The sequence below is a fragment of the Bombina bombina genome, chromosome 8, assembly GCF_027579735.1.
Source record: "Bombina bombina isolate aBomBom1 chromosome 8, aBomBom1.pri, whole genome shotgun sequence".
Taxonomy (NCBI): domain Eukaryota; kingdom Metazoa; phylum Chordata; class Amphibia; order Anura; family Bombinatoridae; genus Bombina; species Bombina bombina.
The window spans coordinates 301,124,058-301,146,544 of record NC_069506.1 but is presented as its reverse complement, the minus strand read 5'-3'; the positions used below and the strand labels follow the sequence as shown (position 1 = coordinate 301,146,544).

The 22,487-nt window shown below is 42.2% G+C and overlaps 1 protein-coding gene across 1 annotated transcript in view; it reads right to left on the bottom strand.

The window, feature by feature from the left end:
• LOC128639226 (PR domain zinc finger protein 10) overlaps positions 1-22,487 on the bottom strand; it is a 293,752-nt gene that overhangs the window by 254,141 nt on the left and 17,124 nt on the right. Inside the window, exon 2 of the mRNA XM_053691501.1 lies at positions 16,872-16,938. The gene's annotated coding sequence lies outside the window, so the exon portion shown is untranslated. The remainder of the gene's footprint in view (positions 1-16,871; positions 16,939-22,487) is intronic.

Below are 22,487 nucleotides of genomic sequence, written 5' to 3'. Positions count from 1 at the left end.
ACTGTGTTCAGGCACAGGGGGTTATTTAAGATCTAGCACAAAACAATGCTAAATTTAAGACAATAGATAATAAACAGTCACAGTCATGTGATTAGGGGGCTGGAAGAAGGTTCCTAGATACAAGGTAATCACAAAGGTAAAAAGTACATTAATATAACTGTGTTGGTTGTGCAAAACTGGGGAATGGGTAATAAAGGGATTATCTATCTTTTAAAACAATAACAATTCTATGGTTCACTGTCCCTTTAAAGAGACAGGTTACTATAAAATTATCTTTACCTTAACGGGTTTCCAATGACTTGTTATACCAGTTGCAAAGTATAAAATGTATGAGAAATTGTATTTTAATTAACTGGTTTTATTTTTTAAACCACAACCCATCAAAATGGATTGAGCTTGCAGGGAAATCAGATATAAATTAGTTGATCACTTTCTGTACACACACACATGCTTCTTTATATTATCTCTGTAAACCAAAGCCCAATACTCAGAACAATTAAAAATAACAATGTATTGCGTATCTCTTCTACCTCCTAGTAGCAGTGTTATAGGTTCTGCTGGCTATGTCTACATAGGTTTTCTTTAAAAGGGACACAAAACCTAAAAAACATTTTTCATGAGAGAGAGAACTTAATTTTTAAAAAGTTCTCACTTTACTTATTTTATCAAAATTACTTTCTTCTCATATTCTTCTTCTAGATAGATAGCGTGCACATGCCTGAGCACTACATGACAGGAAACAATACTGCCATCTAGAGCTCTTGTTAATGTATTACATTGTTGCAAAACTGCTGCCATAGTACTAAACACATGTGCACACCTCTGAACTCACCTTCCTGCTTTTCAACAAAGGATAACAAGAAAACTAAGAAAATTTGATAAAAAGAAGTAAATTGGAAAGTTGTTTAAAACTGTATGTTCTATCTGAATCATGAAAGAAAAGTATTGAGTTTTGTGACAAAACCAATCTCGCCACTGTACATTGGAGGGCCTGTTATGGAACATTCTTTGGGCTGGAGGTACATGGGCTTAAGGATACCCAGAGACTGCATGGAAATATGGAATTTTATATGCTGGACACCCCATGTACTTTCATACCTCTGTCTTATGTCTATGTCACCCTGTATCCATAAATACAGGATGGGTACAGGGTGTGAGTGCCCCTTGTGGGAGCAATTGTGACTCTATAAGCAAAGTGGGCATAAAAGACTTTATAGCTAATAAGAACTGTTCCTATATTCTGTAATAAGATGTATTCTATGTATGTTTAAGATCTGATTGTGTCTCAGGAGTCTGTCTGGGTAAACTGATTGTGTCCTTGTGTGATTATGTTAACTAGACTGCCCAACATCAGATTGTCTGAGTAAACGTTCTTCCCTAGTTAATTAACTTAATATGTTAATCTGTTTTACCGTGAATAGACAATTGTTTGATGCATTGTTCATATGTTTGCTTTACTGTTAAACCAATGCCCTTTGTAACCTGAAGCCAGGGTGTATAAATCTGTGTGCTGCCTTCAAATAAAGCATATATTCTGTTTAAACCTGAAAACTGGCTGGTTTGTGAATTGCTGATTCCCTATGCAGGACGTTGTTCCCTGGTATTAACCCTTGGTACACTGTTGGTACCGTAACTTTGGTGGCAGCGACGGAATGAACCTTATCGCCCAGAAGAGCAACTACACAAGCCAGTAACCTCAGGAAGAGGGGGATTATTACAATACTGACTAAGATGGAAAAGAGAAAAGTAAATTTTGCAGCTTTTAAAAACTTCCTGGAAACAGAAGGAGAGATTGATGGGTACCTTGCGGATTTTGAGAGGCAATGTGCACTACACAAGGTACCCGCAGAGGACTGGGTCACGATATTATCTGGAAAATTATCCGGCCGGGCCAGAGAGGCTTTTCGGGCCATTCCAGATGAGGAAGTCAGGGATTATAATACTGTAAAAGAGGCTCTGCTCTCCAGGTATGCGGTTACACCGGAGGCATACCGGAGACGGTTCAGAGACACTGTTAAATTAGCTGGAGATTCCTACCTTGAGTGGGCATGTAAGGTGCACCGCACAGCAGCTCACTGGATAGCGGGGTGCCAAGCCATATCTGGGGAAGAGGTGCTGCAGCTATTCCTGTTGGAACATTGCTTCGACAAATTACCCGCAGGAGTTCGAGAGTGGGTTCGGGACCGTAAACCCTCCACCCTGCAGGAAGCGGCTCGCTTGGCAGATGAGTATACGGATGCCCGCAAACTGGACATTGCTACCACTAAGCCCCCTGCTAGAGTGGAGTACAGACCCCCAGTCACCCCAGCAGCTGCCAGTTACCAAACCCCGGCGCACCGCTATACCACACGGCCTCCGGCCACGAACTACCCTCAGAGAGCCCTGTTCAATTCGCGGGGCTACTCACAACCTATTCGGTGCTTTAGATGTAAGCAACTAGGGCACAAAAGACCAGAGTGTCCCCTAAACGCAGCGAACCAAGCGCAGTCCTGGAGAAGACCCGCCGGCGGAATCCCACGTAATCCTCAGCCTGCGGCCCGCTACGTAGAGGCGCAAGAATGCTGGAGCATCCTACATGAGGCAGACCTTGTGCAAGCTGCCCACCGGAATAACCGGCAACTGGTTAAAGTGAATGGGAAGAAGGTCAGTGGTCTACGGGATACTGGTGCTACCATGACCTTGCTTCAAAAGAACTTGGTGTCTGAGAAACAGTACACTGGAGACACTGTGGCTGTGAGGGTAGCAGGGGGCGATGTGTTCAGCCTACCTGTTGCCAGGGTACATTTGGATTGGGGAGTGGGCGCTAGACCTGTGAATGTGGGGGTCAAGAAGGACTTACCTGCTGATGTTCTTCTTGGAAATGACTTGGCCCCCCTTGTTTCTGCCTACGCTCCTATGGGTCCCGCTGATGTTAACTCTGTGACTACCCGTGCCCAGATCCGTGCAGCAGAGACTGACCCACCTGCTGCTAAGCCCCAGGACGCTGAGCTCAGTAAATCTCTATCCGCTATTGATATGTGGAGGTCCCGTTACAATGCGCTGATGAAGGAGAAGAGGAGCGCAGAGGAAAAAGCACGTTTAGAACAGGAATCTCTGCTAGACAAGCTGCACCTACAGACTGCAGAAAACACCAGCTTGAGAGTGGAACATGAAACATTAAAGACAAACTTAGTGACACTGGAGGAGAAGCTGACGCTGGCTCATAGTGAGGTGCAGCAACTCAAGGGCACCCTATGTCAGTATGAAGGGATTGTGGATACCTATAAAGAGCAGGTACAGAAAACTCGTAAAGAAGCTGATGGGATTTTGAAGGACTGTTTGGCCCTGGTCTGGGCACTGAGGAATTTGAACCCTTGTTTGTATGGACAGGAATTCTCTCTCATAACGGGAATACAGATGGATTGTCCCAGCAAACTGACATGCCTACCAGGCGCTCTGGTGGTATATGCCACAGTATATACCCTGGACAGCCGAGCATGACAAACCAGAGGGAGAGGAGTTTGATGGTCCTGTCCCCCAGCAACACGGCTGTTTAGCCAAAGGGGAGACGATTGGTCTCCCCCTCCAGCAGCACAGCTATGTATCCGAAGGGGAGACAGTCGGTCTTCCCCTCCAGCAACCAGGCACCCACAAGGCTACTTCCATGGTAGTGCTGGCACCCGGGCAGAGTACAGCTGGTCTCTGCCCACCTCGCAACCCACCAATTCAGCGTACCAGTCCCCCACACAGCTGTGGTGAGGCACCTGGACATGGACAAGTTTTCCCCGTACTCAGGTGTAGTAACCATTTATTGTGGGTGGGCTGTACTACTAATTGTGTTTTATGGGTGGGTTGCTGGACTAACCAGGGCACTGACCGGCAGGAGGTCAGATACCCTGTTAGTCTGTTTGGAAAAGGGGAGAGATGTGACAAAACCAATCTCGCCACTGTACATTGGAGGGCCTGTTATGGAACATTCTTTGGGCTGGAGGTACATGGGCTTAAGGATACCCAGAGACTGCATGGAAATATGGAATTTTATATGCTGGACACCCCATGTACTTTCATACCTCTGTCTTATGTCTATGTCACCCTGTATCCATAAATACAGGATGGGTACAGGGTGTGAGTGCCCCTTGTGGGAGCAATTGTGACTCTATAAGCAAAGTGGGCATAAAAGACTTTATAGCTAATAAGAACTGTTCCTATATTCTGTAATAAGATGTATTCTATGTATGTTTAAGATCTGATTGTGTCTCAGGAGTCTGTCTGGGTAAACTGATTGTGTCCTTGTGTGATTATGTTAACTAGACTGCCCAACATCAGATTGTCTGAGTAAACGTTCTTCCCTAGTTAATTAACTTAATATGTTAATCTGTTTTACCTGTGAATAGACAATTGTTTGATGCATTGTTCATATGTTTGCTTTACTGTTAAACCAATGCCCTTTGTAACCTGAAGCCAGGGTGTATAAATCTGTGTGCTGCCTTCAAATAAAGCATATATTCTGTTTAAACCTGAAAACTGGCTGGTTTGTGAATTGCTGATTCCCTATGCAGGACGTTGTTCCCTGGTATTAACCCTTGGTACACTGTTGGTACCGTAACAAGTTTTATGTACCTTTAAACTATACAACAGGAAAAACAGCTATTACAAATGCTGAAATAAAAGTAAAGGAGCTATTTGTAAACAATTTAATACACTACAGCAGTCAATGGATCATTGGGAACATTTAAAGTATAGAAAAAATTAAGGTTAAAATGGGCATTTGTGTTTTCTTTATATCTAAAACGGGAATTTAAAAAAAAAAAAAAATCTGTTAAAGGGACACTAAACGCAAATTTTATCTTTCATGATTCAGATAGAGCAGCAATTTTAAGCAACTTTCTAATTTACTCCTATTATCAATTTTTCTTAATTCTCTTGCTATCTTTATTTGATAAGCAAGAATGTAAGTTTAGAAGTCGGCCCATTTTTGGTTCACAACCTGGGTTGTCCTTGCCGATTGGTGGATAAATGCTCTCCAGGGTACTGAACCAAAAAATGGCTGGCTCCTTAGCTTAGATGCCTTCTATTTCAAATAAAGATATCAAGAGCACAAAGAATAATTGATAATAGGAGTAAATTAGAAAGTGGTTTAAAATTGCTGCTCTATCTGAATCATGAAAGAAACAAATTTGGGTTTAGTGTCCCAAAACATTATTATTATTATTAGGGATCTGCATAATTTCATATTTGCACAGATATTTGTGTCTTTTTACCAAAATGAGCTGAATGCTGCAGAAGATGGCCATTTTCAGCATAAATATAAATATATAAAAATATAAAAACAGAATTTATGCTTACCTGATAAATTACTTTCTCCAACGGTGTGTCCGGTCCACGGCGTCATCCTTACTTGTGGGATATTCTCTTCCCCAACAGGAAATGGCAAAGAGCCCAGCAAAGCTGGTCACATGATCCCTCCTAGGCTCCGCCTACCCCAGTCATTCGACCGACGTAAAGGAGGAATATGCATAGGAGAAATCATATGATACCGTGGTGACTGTAGTTAGAGAAAATAATTCATCAGACCTGATTAAAAAAACCAGGGCGGGCCGTGGACCGGACACACCGTTGGAGAAAGTAATTTATCAGGTAAGCATAAATTCTGTTTTCTCCAACATAGGTGTGTCCGGTCCACGGCGTCATCCTTACTTGTGGGAACCAATACCAAAGCTTTAGGACACGGATGATGGGAGGGAGCAAATCAGGTCACCTAGATGGAAGGCACCACGGCTTGCAAAACCTTTCTCCCAAAAATAGCCTCAGAAGAAGCAAAAGTATCAAATTTGTAAAATTTGGTAAAAGTGTGCAGTGAAGACCAAGTCGCTGCCTTACACATCTGATCAACAGAAGCCTCGTTCTTGAAGGCCCATGTGGAAGCCACAGCCCTAGTGGAGTGAGCTGTGATTCTTTCAGGAGGCTGCCGTCCGGCAGTTTCATAAGCCAATCGGATGATGCTTTTAAGCCAAAAAGAGAGAGAGGTAGAAGTTGCTTTTTGACCTCTCCTTTTACCTGAATAAACAACAAACAAAGAAGATGTTTGTCTGAAATCCTTTGTAGCCTCTAAATAGAATTTTAGAGCACGAACTACATCCAAATTGTGTAACAAACGTTCCTTCTTTGAAACTGGATTCGGACACAAAGAAGGCACAACTATCTCCTGGTTAATATTTTTGTTAGAAACAACTTTCGGAAGAAAACCAGGTTTAGTACGCAAAACCACCTTATCTGCATGGAACACCAGATAAGGAGGAGAACACTGCAGAGCAGATAACTCTGAAACTCTTCTAGCAGAAGAAATTGCAACCAAAAACAAAACTTTCCAAGATAGTAACTTAATATCTACGGAATGTAAGGGTTCAAACGGAACCCCTTGAAGAACTGAAAGAACTAAATTGAGACTCCAAGGAGGAGTCAAAGGTTTGTAAACAGGCTTGATTCTAACCAGAGCCTGAACAAAAGCTTGAACATCTGGCACAGCCGCCAGCTTTTTGTGAAGTAAGACAGATAAAGCAGAAATCTGTCCCTTCAAAGAACTTGCAGATAATCCTTTCTCCAAACCTTCTTGTAGAAAGGATAGAATCTTAGGAATTTTTATCTTGTTCCATGGGAATCCTTTAGATTCACACCAACAGATATATTTTTTCCATATTTTATGGTAAATTTTCCTAGTTACAGGCTTTCTAGCCTGAATAAGAGTATCAATGACAGAATCTGAAAAACCACGCTTTGATAAAATCAAGCGTTCAATCTCCAAGCAGTCAGTTGGAGTGAAGCCAGATTCGGATGTTCGAATGGACCTTGAACAAGAAGGTCCTGTCTCAAAGGTAGCTTCCATGGTGGAGCCGATGACATATTCACCAGGTCTGCATACCAAGTCCTGCGTGGCCACGCAGGAGCTATCAAGATCACCGAAGCCCTCTCCTGATTGATCCTGGCCACCAGCCTGGGGATGAGAGGAAACGGCGGGAATACATAAGCTAGATTGAAGGTCCAAGGTGCTACTAGTGCATCTACTAGAGTCGCCTTGGGATCCCTGGATCTGGACCCGTAGCAAGGAACCTTGAAGTTCTGACGAGACGCCATCAGATCCATGTCTGGAATGCCCCATAATTGAGTTATTTGGGCAAAGATTTCCGGATGGAGTTCCCACTCCCCCGGATGGAAAGTCTGACGACTCAGAAAATCCGCTTCCCAATTTTCCACTCCTGGGATGTGGATTGCAGACAAGTGGCAGGAGTGATTCTCCGCCCATTGAATTATTTTGTTCACTTCTTCCATCGCCAGGGAACTCCTTGTTCCCCCCTGATGGTTGATATATGCAACAGTCGTCATGTTGTCTGATTGAAACCTTATGAATTTGGCCTTTGCTAGTTGAGGCCAAGTTTTGAGAGCATTGAATATCGCTCTCAGTTCCAGAATGTTTATCGGGAGAAGAGATTCTTCCCGAGACCATAGACCCTGAGCTTTCAGGGGTTCCCAGACCGCGCCCCAGCCCACCAGACTGGCGTCGGTCGTGACAATGACCCACTCTGGTCTGCGGAAGCTCATTCCCTGTGACAGGTTGTTCAGGGTCAGCCACCAACTGAGTGAATCTCTGGTTCCCTGATCTACTTGGATCGTCTGAGACAAGTCTGTATAATCCCCATTCCACTGTCTGAGCATGCACAGTTGTAATGGTCTTAGATGAATTCGTGCAAAAGGAACTATGTCCATTGCCGCAACCATCAAACCTATTACTTCCATGCACTGCGCTATGGAAGGAAGAAGAACAGAATGAAGTACTTGACAAGAGCTTAGAAGTTTTGATTTTCTGGCCTCTGTCAGAAAAATCTTCATTTCTAAGGAGTCTATTATTGTTCCCAAGAAGGGAACTCTTGTTGACGGGGACAGAGAACTTTTTTCTATGTTCACCTTCCACCCGTGAGATCTGAGAAAGGCTAGGACAATGTCCGTATGAGCCTTCGCTTTTGACAGAGACGACGCTTGAATCAGTATGTCGTCCAAGTAAGGTACTACTGCAATGCCCCTTGGTCTTAGCACCGCTAGAAGGGACCCTAGTACCTTTGTGAAAATCCTTGGAGCAGTGGCTAATCCGAATGGAAGTGCCACAAACTGGTAATGCTTGTCCAGAAACGCAAACCTTAGGAACCGATGATGTTCCTTGTGGATAGGAATATGCAGATACGCATCCTTTAAATCCACCGTGGTCATGAATTGACCTTCCTGGATGGTAGGAAGAATTGTTCGAATGGTTTCCATTTTGAACGATGGAACCCTGAGAAATTTGTTTAGAATCTTGAGATCTAAAATTGGTCTGAATGTTCCCTCTTTTTTGGGAACTATGAACAGATTGGAGTAAAACCCCATCCCTTGTTCTCCTAATGGAACAGGATGAATCACTCCCATTCTTAACAGGTCTTCTACACAATGTAAGAATGCCTGTCTTTTTATTTGGTCTGAAGACAATTGAGACCTGTGGAACCTTCCCCTTGGGGGTAGTTCCTTGAATTCCAGGAGATAACCTTGAGAAACTATTTCTAGCGCCCAAGGATCCTGAACATCTCTTGCCCAAGCCTGAGCAAAGAGAGAGAGTCTGCCCCCCACCAGATCCGGTCCCGGATCGGGGGCCAATACTTCATGCTGTTTTAGTAGCAGTGGCAGGTTTCTTGGCCTGCTTACCCTTGTTCCAGCCTTGCATTGGTCTCCAGGCTGGTTTGGTTTGAGAACTATTACCCTCTTGCTTAGAGGGTGTAGAATTTGAGGCTGGTCCGTTTCTGCGAAAGGGACGAAAATTTGGCTTATTTTTAGCCTTAAAAGACCTATCCTGAGGAAGGGCGTGGCCCTTTCCCCCAGTGATGTCTGAAATAATCTCTTTCAAGTCAGTGTTCAAAATTCACCAAAATTTCACCACAGTGTCTTAAAGCCTTAAAAGTATTGCACACCAAATTTGAAAGCTTTAACTCTTAAAATAACGGAACCGGAGCCGTTTTTACATTTAACCCCTATACAGTCCCTGGTATCAGCTTTGCTGAGACCCAACCAAGCCCAGAGGGGAATACGATACCAAATGACGCCTTCTATAAGCTTTTTCAGTGGTTCTTAGCTCCTCACACATGCATCTGCATGCCTTGCTTTCCAAAAACAACTGCGCATTAGTGGCGCGAAAATGAGGCTCTGCCTATGACTAGAAAAGGCCCCCAGTGAAAAAGGTGTCCAATACAGTGCCTGCCGTTTTTTTTAATACATCCCCAAGATTAAAAGAACTATTTATAGATAACATCCATTAAATATACTCATAATGTAATCGATTTAGCCCAGAAAAATGTCTACCAGTCTTTAAAGCCCTTGTGAAGCCCTTTATTCTTATACTAAACTAAGAAAATGGCTTACCGGTTCCCATAGGGAAAATGACAGCTTCCAGCATTACCAAGTCTTGTTAGAAATGTGTCATACCTCAAGCAGCAAAAGTCTGCACACTGTTTCCCCCAACTGAAGTTAATTCATCTCAACAGTCCTGTGTGGAAACAGCCATCGATTTTAGTAACGGTTGCTAAAATCATTTTCCTCTTACAAACAGAAATCTTCATCTCTTTTCTGTTTCAGAGTAAATAGTACATACCAGCACTATTTTAAAATAACAAACTCTTGATTGAAGAATAAAACTACATTTAAACACCAAAAAAACTCTTAGCCATCTCCGTGGAGATGTTGCCTGTGCAACGGCAAAGAGAATGACTGGGGTAGGCGGAGCCTAGGAGGGATCATGTGACCAGCTTTGCTGGGCTCTTTGCCATTTCCTGTTGGGGAAGAGAATATCCCACAAGTAAGGATGACGCCGTGGACCGGACACACCTATGTTGGAGAAATAGATTATGCTTACCTGAAAATTTAATTTCCATCGAGGGGAGGAGAGTCCACGGCTTCATTCATTACTATTGGGAATCAAGAACCTGGCCACCAGGAGGAGGCAAAGACACCCTAGCCAAAGGCTTAAATACCTCCCCCCCACTTCACTCATCCCCCAGTCATTCGGCCGAGGGAACCAGGAACAGTAGGAGAAATATCAGGGTAAAAAAGGTGCCAGAAGATGACTAAATTTAGGGCTGCCCAACGGAGATACGGACGGGAGCCAAGGAGAGTCCACGGCTTCATTCATTACCAAGCTCTAGAGGACACTGAATGAAACCGGGAGGGTAAAAGGCGGACCCTAATCTGAGGACACCACCGCCTGCAAAACCTCTCTCCCAAAAACAGCTTCCGCAGAAGCAAACACATAAAATTTGTAAAACTTTGTAAAAGTGTGTAAGGAGGACCAGGTAGCTGCCTTACAAATTTGCTCCATAGAAGCCTCATTCTTGAAGGCCCAAGACAAAGCCACCGCTCTAGTTGAATGAGCCATTATCCTCTGAGGAGGCTCATGCCCCACTGTCTCATAAGACAAGCGAATCAAGCTCCTCAACCAAAAAGACAAAGAAGTAACAGAGGCCCTTTGCTTCTTGCGCTTCCCAGAATACACCACAAAAAGAGATGTAGACTGTCTGAAATCCTTTGTAGCCTGAAGATAGAACTTCAAGGCACGAAACACGTCCAGGTTATAAAGTAACCTCTCCTTCGAAGAAGAAGGGTTGGGACACAAAGAAGGAACAACTATTTCCTGATTGATGTTACGGTTAGACACCACCTTGGGGTGAAACCCCAACCAAGAGCGAAGTACAGCCTTATTCGCATGAAACACCAGATAAGGAGGCTCACATTGCAAGGCAGCCAGCTCAGATACTCGGCGTGCCGATGCAATAGCCAACAGGAAGAGAACCTTCCAGGACAAAATCTTAATATCTATGGAATGCATAGGTTCAAACGGAACCCTCTGCAAAACCTTAAGGACTAAGTTTAAGCTCCAAAGCGGAGCCGACTGTCTAAATACAGGCCTGATTCTAGACAGAGCCTGAACAAAAGATTGAATGTCAGGGAGCTCAGCGAGTCTCCTATGCAACAAAACTGACAATGACAAAATCTGTCCCTTTAAGGAACTAGCAGCAAGACCCTTCTCCAAACCATCTTGGAGAAAGGACAGAATCCTGGATACCTTCACCTTATGCCAAGGAAATCCATGCTTATCACACCAGGAAAAGTAAGTCCTCCACACCTTATGGTAGATGCGAGGAGTGACTGGCTTCCTTGCCTGAATTAGAGTATCAATCACACTTTCGGAAAAGCCTCTCTTGGCTAAGACTAGGCGTTCAATCTCCATGCAGTCAGCCTCAGAGAATCTAGATTTTGATGCTGAAAGGGGCCCTGTGACAGCAGGTCCCTGTGACAGGGTAACCTCCACGGTGGAGAGGATGACATCTCCACCAGATCCGCAAACTACGCCCTTCACGGCCACGAAGAAGCAATCAGAATGGCCGGGGCCTGCTCCAGTTTGATGCGTGCCACTAAGTGATGTAGAAGTGGTAACAGTGGAAAAATGTAAGCTAGGCTGAATCTCCAAGGAACCACTAAGGCATCTATCAGCTCTGCCTGGGGATCCCTGGACCTCGACCTGTATCGAGGTAGCTTGCCATTGAGTCTGGACACCATGAGGTCGATCTCCGGCGCTCCCCATATGAGACAAATCTTTTCCAAGTCCGAACATCCATGGATATCAGCTGTGATAGATATGAATGATCGTCGTTCCACTGTCTCAACATGCACAATTGAAGAGGTCTGAGATGGAACCTGGCGAATGGGATGACATCTATGCTTGACACCATGAGTTCTATCACCTCCATACATTGAGCCACAGACGGGCTTGTGGAGGACTGAAGGGTCAGACAGGTGGATGCAAGCTTCCTGCACCGCTGATCTATGAGAAAAATTATCATGGACATAGAGTCTATTATTGTGCCCAGGAACTCCACCTTGTTGCTGGGAACCAGGGAACTCTTTCCTGAGTTGTCTTCCAACTGTGAGATTGGAGCAGAAGAAGAAGAGCCCTCGAATGATCCTCTGCGAGGCTGAGTGACTGCGCCTGAACCAGGATGTCATCCAGGTAGGGCGCCACCACAATCAGCAAGCAAGCAGCGCCCTCAGAACCTTCATGAAGACTCTTGTGGCCGTCGCCAGACCAAAAGGAAGGGCCACAAACTGGAAGTGTTGGTCCAGAAATGCACATATTAAGAACCTGAAGTGGTCCCTGTGGATTAGCACATGAAGGTAAGTGTCCTTCAAGTCTATAGTCGTCATGAACTGTCCCTCTTGAACTAAGGGCAGAATAGATCTGATCGTTTCCATTTTGAACGATGGAACTCAGAAAATTGTTTAAACACTTGAGGTCCAGAATAGGACGGAACGTGCACTCCTTCTTTGGAACCACAAAAAGGTTGGAATAGTACCCCAGACCCCTTTCAGCTAGGGGTACTGGTACGATAACCCCCGAGAGAGGAGAGATCTCTCACACACTCTAGAAAGGCCTCTCTCTTCTCTGGTCTTGAAGACAGGTTTGACAGGATGAATCTGCCCTCGGGTGGATGGGATCTGAACCCTATCCTGTAACCCTGGGAGACTACTTCTAGAACCCAAGGGTCCTGAACGTCCTGCAACCAAGCATCTGAGAATACAGATAATTTGCCCCCTACGTGATCCAGAGACCGGTCGGGGGCCGCCCCTTTATGCCGATTTCGTTTTGGCGGGCTTCTTGCTCTGCTTAGACTTATTCCAAGATTGAGCCAGCTTCCAAGATCCCTTGGACTGGTCCGCAGTCGCTGAGGGTTGTTGGCTCTGGGCCTTGTCCGCACGAAAGGGACCAAAAAGTAGATCATTTAGGCTTAGCCTTTTTATCCTCCCGTAACCGTGGATATAATCAAATCCAATCCTGGACCGAACAGGATCTTTCATTGAAAAGGCAGGGACAACAGCCTCGCCTTAGAGGTCATGTCCCCAGACCAAAACTTTAGCTACAGAGCCTTGCGTGCTAAAAACAGAAAAACCTGACAGCTTAGCATTCAGGCGAAAAATTTGCATATTGGCATCACAAATTAAAGAATTGGCGATCTTCAGTGCCTTAATCTTCTCCTGTATCTCGTCGATGGATGTCTCCCCCTTGACCATTTCACATAGGGATTCACACCAATATGCCGCAGCTCCAGCGACCACCGCAACGGCCGCTGCTGGCTGAAAAATAAACCCCGTGTGCTGAAACGTCTTTCTCAACATGTTTTCTAGCTATTTATCCATGGGCTCTTTAAACAACAAACTATCCTCGAGGGCCCCCCACAGCTCAAGCTGAGAGTCTGGGGGGGGAAAAAAAAAAGAAAAAAAAAAAAAAAGAAAGAAAATTAAAGAAATTAGAAGCTAATCGCTCCCATTCGTTCTTAATAATATTACCCATCTTAACGGGAACCGGGAAAGATTGAGGTTTAAATGACACGGATTCCGACCCAGAAGGAGCCTCCGACGACGAGTCTGAGTGGGCCTTGTCATCGTATAGAGCCTCTGGATCTCCCATCGGCGAGGACAAACCCTGGGCCGGGCCGCTATGATAAACCCTACACTTGTGCTTAGCAGAACGTGGTAAGGCATGGATCACTTTTGAAACCACCGATTCCAGTTGGTCCGCAAAGTCTGATGGCCAAAGAATCTCTCCCGAAGGAGTAACGGTTGGACCCCGGGGCGCTGCATGTGCAATCGGAGATGAATGTAGGGAACGCACCTCCTGGGACGAAGAACCCTCAGAGGTTGGCAGCTCAGTAGTACTAGACATCCGTTTACATTTAGATGGTGTAACTTTATCAAGGCATGTGGAACATAGTTGAGAAGGTGGATCTACCAGAACCTCCTCACAATAAACACAGGAATGAGATTTTATTAAGGAAGGAGAGCCTTCCAACGGATCATCCATCGCTTGGGCGCTTGGTTAGACTAACTTTATTTATTAAAAAGGTACCTTTATACAACCCATGGCTGGGGCACTCACCACCTCCTAGAACCCGGACTACAGAAACCGCTACGTCTCCTGCGCCACAGATCAACGAGAAGGATAGATAGCCACACCCAGTCACATGGAATGCCTGGCAGGACCGCCCCTGCACTAGGGAAAAATACGCCAAAAAATGGCCACGCACATCTTCCGCAAGTAGCCTTAAAGATCCACACATTGCCAGAGCCTCATCTCGCACATAACGCAGCAATGACACAATAAACAATATCATGTATACACCCCCCTTTTCAATAATCCCCCTTCCAGGAATATTAACCCTTGATTCTGAAAAGATAAAAAGGCACCACACTGTGACCCTGTCTACTAGCTTATCATTATTAATAAAAAATGAAACGATCTTACCAGAATCTACGCCGTGGAACAGGAACACGGCCCTTTAAGTGACAGGTTAATAGCCTCGCTCCTGACAAGGACTTGAGTGAAGAAAGAACGCTGATTGCTTATGGGAGCTGTTAATATGAGTCGGGATGGTTTCGCAGAAAGACTCTCCCTGCATCTCTGGACTCAAACTTTCGCCTTTGGCTGGGGTGTCTTTACCTCGTCCTGGTGGCCAGGTTCTTAATTCCCAATAGTAATGAATGAAGCCGTGGACTCTCCTCCCCTTTAGATTGAAAAAAATAAAATACAAAAAAAAAAAAATGTATATATATATATATAATATTTTTAGCATGTTTAAATAGTCCTCTCACATGCACTGTATTCCTATGGTTACTTGCTACACAGAGATGCTAGTATACCTCAAACAAATTAACCCCTTCTCGATTTCAACACATTAAATAGTGTGAATACAATGTCATTCAATATCATATATAATATTTTATTGTGCATGCTGATACATTCAAGCTTGCCTTTTTTTGTTTAAAAAAAACAGAATAGACAACATGGGACTTTGGATAAAATATTTTTAAAATAAAATGGAGTAATAAGGTGAAGTAATGTAGTGAAGTGTATTATTCAAGCAATTGTTGCACTTTATTTATTTAAAAGGAGCTCTGTGCAGCACAAATGGGCTGTTCTTGAGTGTGGGAGTGGGTTAAAACCATAACATTTGAAAGTGTATATAGTTTTTCTTTTTATAAACATGGATTTAACACAAAAGGGGTTATCTGATTATCTTGCTTAAAAAGGGACATAAAAGTGCACAAAGAAAATGCTCTATTATATTAGAGCATTGTATTATTGAACTATTGCACACAGGTAAACTATCTGTTTAAAAGGGACACTAAACTCACATTTTTTTATTTCCTGATTCAGGTAGAGAATACAATTTTAAAATAACATTCCAATTTACTTCTTTTATCTAATTTGCATCATTCTTTAGATATAATTTGTTTAAGAAATAGTGATGCACATGGGTGAGCCGATCACACAAGGCTTCTATGTGCAGCCATCAATCAGCAGCTACTAAGCCTATCTAGATATGGTTTTCAGCAAAGGCTATCAAGAGAATGAAGTAAATTAGATAATAGAAGTAAATTAGAAAGTAGTTTAAAATTACACGCTCTTTCTAAATCATGAGAGAAAAAAATGTGGGTTTCATGTCCCTTTTACACCTGCAAAGCAGTAAGAGAGAAGTAATGCACTGCATTAAAAAGGTGTGCTGTACAATAAAATTTAGGAGTGTGCACATGTCTTGAGCAGTGTGTGTGTGATATAGATATATAGATAGACAGAGACTAGAGAGAAATGCACTCACAAGAACGAACAACCAGCTCAATATCATTGTTAGCCTGTTCTATGGCGATTCACCACCTGGGTGCAACTTCTTTTAGCCCAGTAATGCTTTTCACGGAGTAGAATTCTCCTGCAGTATATCAGTCTGACCCCGCCCATTACGGCCAGTCCAGCGCCAAAATACCAGGCAACTCCTCTCTGAACAAGGAACACAGCAACCCCAGACGATCGTTTCAGCCTTCATTGGGCCTCGTCAGTGAGGTGTAGCAGTATTCCTCTAAGCACACTGAGCAAGGGGTCCACGTCTGGGTTACCCTTTTTCACATAGGGAGACTAGAGAGAAATGCACTCACAGGAAACAACAACCAGCTCAATATCATTGTTAGCCTGTTCTATGGCGATTCACCACCTGGGTGCAACTTCTTTTAGCCCAGTAATGCTTTTCACAGAGTAGAATTCTCCTGTAGTATATCAGTTTGACCCTGCCCATTACGGCCAGTCCAGCGCCAAAATACCAGGCAACTCCTCTCTGAACGAGGAACACAGCAACCCCAGACGCGATTGTTTCGGCCTTCATTGGGCCTCGTCAGTGAGGTGTAGCAGTATTCATCTATATAATATATATATATATATATATATATATATATACACACATATATATATATATATATATATATATATATATATATATATATATAATTACTTCCATGTCTAACTGCAAAGCCAAGTTATCTCATTTACAGTATATCTATAAGCAGGGGTTGCTCAACAAACAACAACTTCCAAATAGACGTTTATGCGGAATAAGTGTCTTAAAATGTCTAGAAGTCGAAAATCTCTCGATTTATCATGTACTTTGTACCTCTGGGTTCCTTCCTACACCAAAATGCTTATTTATCCTACAAAATATTTATACAAAATCACTTCAACTACTAAAAAATACAGTTGGCTCATCCTTTATCTGGGAGCATTGGAAAAACATATTTAAAAATCTTTAAAAAAATATTCAGAAGTAGAAAAAAAAATAAAAAATGAAAAAGGTTTTAACAGTTTCGAGGTGCCATTATTTTAAACTCCAATAACTGGTTAATGGGATATTTTTTTTTAAAGATGAACCTCCTAGCCAACATTTAATTAGTATTGCAGTTATTTTAATGGTGAAATAATTCTAGTAAAAAAATTGTATCAATACCTGTGCCACGCCCAAGCAAACTAAACAGACAGCTGCCTTATTAGGGTCCCTCTCAGTGTATTTCATCCTGTAAACACAAAGATACTGGATTTAAGGAGGAAATAGCGAAGAGTACAGTTTCACCTCAAACTTACTATATAGGCTGAATTCAGTCATATAGCTAAAGTCTAAAACAAAGGGTGAAAACAAAGTGTTATAGATCTAAAAACACTATTGCCTTCTGAGAAATAATTATGCGTTTTAAAGTTCACTAAAAGGAGAAAAGGTGAGATCTTGTGCAAAAATGTAAGTGTATCTGCCTTTCATTTCCATTAAAGGGATAGTAAAGTCCAAATTAAACTTTCATGATTCACACAGGGCATGTACTTTTAAACAACTTATAGTTTACTTTTTTCATCAAATTTGCTTTGTTCTCTTGGTATTCTTTGTTGAAAGCTAAACCTAGGTAGGCTCATATGCTAATTTCAAAGCCCTTGATGGCCGTCTCTTATTTGAATGCATTTGACAGTTTTTCATAGCTAGAGGGAGTCAGTTCATGTGTTTCAGATAAATAACATTGCACAACACACACATAGGGGCCTATTTACCAACCCCCGTATCGGCCCTAATACCTCCGTTTCCGCGCGAGCCTGCAGGCTTGCGGGAAACAAGAGTTACGAAGCAGCAGTCTTAAGACAGCTGCTCATTAACTCGTTTGCGCCTGCTCTGAGGCGGTGGACAGCAATCCGCCCGATCGCATATGATTGGGTTGATTGATACCCCTGCTAGTTGCCGATTGGCCACAAATCTTCAGGGGGCGGAATTGCACAAGCAGTTCACCAGCCGGTATATAAGGTTTTCCTGAATATAGTAGATCTGCCTAATTGAGGCTTCATTGTATAATAAGCTTGTATTAGGATACTTTGAATATAAGTATATTAGGCTATATTATATAATGAACCCTTATTAAAGAGACAGGCTACACCAGAATGTTTATTATTTAAAAAAGATAGATAATCCCTTTATTACCAATTCCCCAGTTTTGCATAACCAACACAGTTATATTAAAGGGTCATAATACCCAAATGTTTAAACACTTGAAAGTGATGCAGTATAGCTGTAAAAAGCTGACTAGAAAATATCTTCTGAACATCTCTATGTAAAAAAGAAAGATATTTTACCTCAAAAGTTCCTCAGTAGCCACCTCCCATTGTAAAGGAATTCTAAGCAGCATTTTAGTGTGTCTGTCCTGGGACATATTATTTCACCAATCAGGTAAAGGAAGCTTACTATGAAATCTCATGAGAGTTAAGTCAAATCTCATGAGATCACAGTAAGAGTTCATGACCTCAGCACTGCTGATGCTGATTGGCTGCTGTTCATTTCTTCATTTTTTTTTATTTTTTTTTACCTGCAGCTGGGAGCAGGTGAAGTATAACTTTTTACACAGAACTTACTCTTCTGAGCTGAGGAGATTGTGTGAGGTAAAATATCTTCCTTTTCTACATAGAGATGCTCAGGTGATATTTTCCTGTGAGCTTTTTACAGTTATACTGCATCCGTTTCAAGTGATTTAGCATATGAGTATTATGTCCCTTTAATATATGTTTTACCTCTGTGATGACCTTTTATCTGGGCCTCTGCAGACTGCCTCCTTATCTCAGTGCTTTTGACTGACATGCAGTTTAGCCAATCAGTGCAGACTCCTAAATAACTCCATTGGAGTGAGCACAATGTTATCTATATGACACACATGAACTAGTACTGTCTAACTGTGAAAAAACTTTCAAAATGCTCTGAGCTAAGAGGCGGTTTTCAACGGTTTAGAAATCAGTTTGAGCCTACCTTGATTTAGCTTTTCAAAAATACCACCAAGGGAACAAAGCAATTGTAATGACTAAACTCAATTGGAAAGTTGAATGTCATGCCCTATCTGAATTATGAAAGTTTAATTTTGACTAGACTGTCCCTTTAAGTTTTATTAAATATGAGTATTTTACCGGCATTAGGTTATTTCTTTAGTATTTTGGCCTGTATTAAAGGATTACTGTAGTTTTATTCTTGGCATATATAACAATTATATAAATCGGGTTATAAACGATCCTTCTAATATATATATAAAATTTCATTTCAAAATCTTCTAATGACGTAGGCTAAGACAGCCCACAAATATGGCTGTACAATCGTCCGTATATTCAACCAATAATATTCAGTTTTTATGAATCAAATTAAAATGTTTAGTCAGCATCTCGCGCATGCGCAATCTGATCCGAGTTATAAAAAGTTATTTATTTCTTATGCCCACACAATAATAAGTTGCTCATTAATGCTAGGGAGATTCTATATGCGAACAGCACTCACCTTATTAGCGCAGCTCCGTCACCCGCTCTGCAATTTCAATACAGAGAAACACAAGGTGACGTATTATCTGACGTGTCAGAAGCTTGCGCAGGCGCATTGCGGATAATGTCCGCCGTATAGGTACCTGGGTTCTCAGGCAGGATAGGGATAGGTGACCAGGTATCCACGGAGTGGGTTTGGAAATCAGGATTACTTTGTGAATTCATTGCAGGCAAACAGTAAGTTATTACAAAGTATGTGACATTAATAAGTGTCTTATTTTCAAACGTTTTATCTATTTTTCGAACTTTGTTTTTTGAGTTCAGTGTCCCTTTAAGCTATATGATATAATAGTCTGTATTATGTTTTTCAAATAAATATATATTAACCCTTCTTAGACTTTTCTATATAACTATATTTTAAGCCTGTTTTAGGCTATTTTAAATCTAGCTATATTAAGCCTGTATTAATGTGGCATCTGTTGATGTTATTTAAATATCCGATAATAATAATACACTGTGTGCAGAATTATTAGGCAAATTAGTATTTTGACCACATCATCCTCTTTATGCATGTTGTCTTACTCCAAGCTGTATAGGCTCGAAAGCCTACTACCAATTAAGCATATTAGGTGATGTGCATCTCTAATGAGAAGGGGTGTGGTCTAATGACATCAACACCCTATATCAGGTGTGCATAATATTAAGAAACTTCCTTTCCTTTGGCAAAATGGGTCAAAAGAAGGACTTGACAGGCTCAGAAAAGTCAAAAATAGTGAGATATCTTGCAGAGGGATGCAGCACTCTTAAAATTGCAAAGCTTCTGAAGCGTGATCATCGAACAATCAAGCGTTTCATTCAAAATAGTCAACAGGGTCGCAAGAAGCGTGTGGAAAAACCAAGGCGCAAAATAACTGCCCATGAACTGAGAAAAGTCAAGCGTGCAGCTGCCAAGATGCCACCTGCCACCAGTTTGGCCATATTTCAGAGCTGCAACATCACTGGAGTGCCCAAAAGCACAAGGTGTGCAATACTCAGAGACATGGCCAAGGTAAGAAAGGCTGAAAGACGACCACCACTGAACAAGACACACAAGCTGAAACGTCAAGACTGGGCCAAGAAATATCTCAAGACTGATTTTCTAAGGTTTTATGGACTGATGAAATGAGAGTGAGTCTTGATGGGCCAGATGGATGGGCCCGTGGCTGGATTGGTAAAGGGTAGAGATCTCCAGTCCGACTCAGACGCCAGCAAGGTGGAGGTGGAGTACTGGTTTGGGCTGGTATCATCAAAGATGAGCTTGTGGGGCCTTTTCGGGTTGAGGATGGAGTCAAGCTCAACTCCCAGTCCTACTGCCAGTTTCTGGAAGACACCTTCTTCAAGCAGTGGTACAGGAAGAAGTCTGCATCCTTCAAGAAAAACATGATTTTCATGCACGACAATGCTCCATCACACGCGTCCAAGTACTCCACAGCGTGGCTGGCAAGAAAGGGTATAAAAGAAGAAAATCTAATGGCATGGCCTCCTTGTTCACCTGATCTGAACCCCATTGAGAACCTGTGGTCCATCATCAAATGTGAGATGTACAAGGAGGGAAAACAGTACACCTCTCTGAACAGTGTCTGGGAGGCTGTGGTTGCTGCTGCACGCAATGTTGATGGTGAACAGATCAAAACACTGACAGAATCCATGGATGGCAGGCTTTTGAGTGTCCTTGCAAAGAAAGGTGGCTATATTGGTCACTGATTTGTTTTTGTTTTGTTTTTGAATGTCAGAAATGTATATTTGTGAATGTTGAGATGTTATATTGGTTTCACTGGTAAAAATAAATAATTGAAATGGGTATATTATTTGTTTTTTGTTAAGTTGCCTAATAATTATGCACAGTAATAGTCACCTGCACACACAGATATCCCCCTAAAATAGCTATAACTAAAAACAAACTAAAAACTACTTCCAAAAATATTCAGCTTTGATATTAATGAGTTTTTTGGGTTCATTGAGAACATGGTTGTTGTTCAATAATAAAATTAATCCTCAAAAATACAACTTGCCTAATAATTCTGCACTCCCTGTAATAATGCTCTATTAATTCATCTATTAAGGCTATATTCTGTAACTATTTTAAGCCTGTATTAAGGCTCTATTAAATATAACTTTATTTAGCCTGCGTTTAGGCTAGTCGAAATTCAAATTTTAGCATGTTAAACTTTTCCTTCTTCTGAAGAGGTCTTTTTGCTTACATATTTTGACCTTTGCGGTCGCCCCATAAGTAAATCCTTTCCCCCTCTTTTGACGTGGATCATAAACCCTCTCAACACACTCCAGAATTGTCTCACATACTTCAGTCTCTTTCAGCCCAGTATCGATGTCACTTTCGCCTCAAGCGGCTTTGGAAGGCCTCACGCCCCTCTCCCGGGCGTCTCACTTAGGAGTATTGTTTAATCTGTTCTGTACTAACCAGCTTCTTTCTTAGTACTTCTCTAATCCTTTTACCTATTCTTTCCCTTGGAGGTATAGTCTAGTAGAAGGTGAATATTGGATTGGTTTTGGCTATACTATCTCTTTAATGTATTTTGTCTATCTCCTCCGGTGCTGTTCTGAGAGTCCAAGCGGACGCGTGCCTAACCAGTGACTAGCTCCGGTCGGTCATGCGAGCCGCTGCTCAGCGCGACACGGGTTTCTCATTGTGGTTTTATGTACTTTCCTAGTTTTATTTCTTCCTTTGAAAATGTCTTTTCCTTCTGTATTTCTCTTTTCTATCCTCTTCCTTCTTCCAAGTAGTTTTTTGCCTTTGAAAGTTTGTATCAGCCATGGCCAACGTATTAAATGATCCTTCAGAGGTATCACTTAATTCCTATGAGACTTGTTCTAAACTCTGTAGCTCAATATTAGAGTCTCTTGTATCCTCGCAATTGGTTTGGGAAGACCCTATATCTCCCAGTCTCACATAGAGGCATAACTCCAGCTCGAAGGCTGTTAGCCCCTTCCTCTGGCTTTTCACCTAGGGGTGATAGAACCTCCTCCCCAGAGGTAAAATGGGGTTTAAATAACCCTCCTTCCCCAGGGTTTTCAAGAGGGACATCAAAGCTTCACTCTGAAATTGTTTTGAAATTGTTCATTTTGTTTTGAAATTTTTTATGCAAGTGCTTTAAAAATGCAAAATATGAAGCCTCCTGTCTTGCCATAAAATGCAGATTATTATAGCCTATGGTGAATAAATAATCTTGATTTTATTAAAGACAGGAGGCAAATATTTTCCCACCCCTCTTTACCCTCCAAATATATATTAATAAGA